Source organism: Bison bison, unplaced genomic scaffold, assembly GCF_000754665.1.
Source record: "Bison bison bison isolate TAMUID 2011002044 unplaced genomic scaffold, Bison_UMD1.0 scf7180017863482, whole genome shotgun sequence".
NCBI lineage: Eukaryota > Metazoa > Chordata > Mammalia > Artiodactyla > Bovidae > Bison > Bison bison.
Window position 1 is genome coordinate 4,406 of NW_011494054.1, and position 2,942 is coordinate 7,347.

A 2,942-nucleotide genomic window follows, 5' to 3' on the forward strand; every position below is an offset into this window, starting at 1 on the left:
TGGACAGAGGAGCTTGGTAGGCTACAGTCCATGGGGTTGCAAAGAGTCGGACACAACTGAGCGACTTCACTTTCACTTTTAAGACGCTTAACATTGTTAAAATACTAAAGTCTACAGTCAGTTTTATCACTTGTTCTGATAATGTCCTCTGTCTCCTTCCTGTCTAGGGTCATGCACTGCATTTAGTGTTCATGGCTCTTTGATCTCTTAATTTGGAATTTCCTCAGCCTTTCCTTGTCTTACTTGTCAGTGGCAATTTTGAAGAATACAAGCGAGTTACTTTCTAGATTGTTCCTCCTTTTGGGTTTATTTGATGTTTCCTAAGATTAGGTTCAGGTTATGTATTCTTGGTTAGAATATTTTCAGGTAGGTGGTGATGTCTCCTCAGGGAGTCATAACTAGAGACACATGATATCTGATTGCTCCTTGTTGAGGTTAATTTTGATCATACAGGCAAGGCATTAGCCAGTTTCTCCACCCTATAGTTACTCTACGCTTGTGAATTAGTATTCTTTGGGGGGCAAACCTATGTAAATAGTCTGTTCCTTATCACACCCTCCCCTCCCCTCCCCTCCGGGGGAGGGATTTAGCTTAGCATCCACTGATGATTTTTGTCTGAATTGAGCTTGATTATAGTGATTACAAAATGGTGATTACCCATCCCCCCAAACTCTAACTCTGCCACTCATCATTTGTCATTTGACATTCTTTCTTCCCCATTATTTACTTACCTAGTTATAATATGCATTCATGGAGTCCTATTTTATTCAGCAGGCCCTTACTGATTCATTACTGTCCTTACTTATATTGATGTCTAGAATTTGTCCAGGAGACAAACTGGCTCCTATATCCTGTTGATATTTCCCCATTTTTTTTAACCTATTATTTTATTAAGGGATCCATCTCTATGACTGTCACAAAACCCATGCTAAATTAACAGTGATGTATTCTGGAGATAACTACACCCCACTGTGGACTTTTGGGGAATAGCCACTGTATTCGCTCTACTTCAACTGAAACCCAGACTCAGGAGGCATCGATCCTTGCCCTCCTATTTCTGGAGGATGCAAAAGCCAACTATATAAGAGAGCTTTTCAGAGAAAATGACTTTTGTCTTCCCAGAAGGTAAACCCTCTACTTTGCTTTCTGAAGCAAATCACAACCCCATGGACAATTTGAAAGCTGCGCAAGCTTCAGTATGTCTCTGTTGGGTTTGTTTTTTAATAGTTCCTTACTTTCTGGCACAGGTTGTTCTGAAGTCACCTTGTGTCTCTCTCCTGCTCCAGTTTAGAATTGGCCGTTTCTCCAGGGAGCCCTGATTCCTCTTAGTGGGAAATGGTGTTAGAAATGAAGATTTGGGTGCTAGGGGTGCTCACTTCTCCAAAGGTGCTGTTTCTTTAGGGCCCTTTGAGTGGATAGAACTTGGAGACAGACACATATTGTTGACTCCTCTCTCTCCTCTTTTCCTGGTTAGTTACTAAATCTACCCTTTCCTTTCTATTCTATGTGACCTCTTTGTAGCCCATACCATCATCATTTCACACTTAAAAGTTAGTGCAAAAGATTGCTAATATGCCTCTTCTACTGTTATTTAAGCATTCAGTCAAAATTAGTCTTCCTAAAACATTTTTTCATGCAGTATTCAGTAATTTCTAGTAACTTCCCACTACTTTCTGATTCAGGACCTTCCTGGAAGTCTACTTGAATGCATTTTAAATTCCTCCTGCTTAGTATCATATAAACCTTCTACATTAGACTGTTTTGTGTCCTGATTGTCCACATAATTACTTAAATCACCTTTGGTTTGCTTTTGTTTCTTCTTATCTACCTCCCTTATTAAGGCTTCCCTGGCACAATGCCTCAGGATGATCTAATCATGTACTGTTCAGAAGATCTGAATTATTACTTTGTAATTGAGACAGAGTTAAACTTTTAGTAAATCATCCTGCTTTGTGATGATTTATGCCTGCTTGATTTGACTCTCATGTGATTATACTCTTTGCTGTTATAGACACACTGATTTCCAGTGTATTTTATTTATTTATCTTTTTTTTCCTTTTTTTTCCCAGTGTATTTTTAAAGGAATGATCTTTTTGTGTGTCTACTAATATTATAAGAGGATTCTGTCCAAATGAAATTTTAGATGTTGCTTAAAAATAAGCAAGTATGTTAAAATTATTAAAAGAAATGAGAACGTCTGAATGATCCTTATATTCTTTAGATTTGTTGTTTTTAACCCATGCTTAGGTAAGTTCTGTTCTGGAACCTACAATTTAGGTAGCAATCTGTCCTGGCCATTGACTAGAGCAGACATTGAAACAGAGGTGGAGCAGAAATCCCTCTGCTATTGAGAGTAATCTGTTTATAGATTATCTACTCCTCTAGGTCATCTCTTAATTTCCTTTACCAGCTAAAGTCTTGATAAAGCCATTGTGACCTGTTGAAGTGCTGCAAACAATTAAAAAAATTTTTTTTTTTTTTCTAAAGAGGAAAAAAGAAATTAAAAAAATACAGACTGAAGTGGTTTGTATGTCAGCGTGGTTCCTTGGGTGGACTGGAATGTTCTTCATTAGTGGTTCTGAAGGGGCAGGTGTATTTGCGAAGTTGAGCATGTTTATAGTAGCAACTTTCAGTTTGCTTTTCCTTGTCAGTCCTTCTGGCCAGAGCCCATCTCTGGGTCTATAAAGATAGTGTGAGCTTTCTTTCTGGAGGGGCAGGTTTTGGAAACATTCCATTTGAGCAGATAGGCAAGTAAAACTAGTTGTGTCATGTGATTATGTGCTAATGATAATGAAGCTGATATAAAATTCATGATTTCTTTTATTTTCATTTTGCAGTTTAATTGGTTGGGGTCAAATAAGAAGAGGAGTGACAATCAAGCCGACAGTAGATGATGACTGAAGAGTTAACTAACAGATCTGAATGAAGCTGGAATTTCTCTT

At 38.0% G+C, this 2,942-nt stretch overlaps 1 long non-coding RNA gene across 1 annotated transcript; it reads left to right on the top strand.

The window, feature by feature from the left end:
• Positions 1-44: 44 nt before the first annotated feature.
• Positions 45-2,942, top strand: LOC104983862. The gene is made up of 2 exons (XR_824688.1): positions 45-2,247; positions 2,838-2,942. It is a non-coding gene; the product is annotated as an uncharacterized LOC104983862 (long non-coding RNA).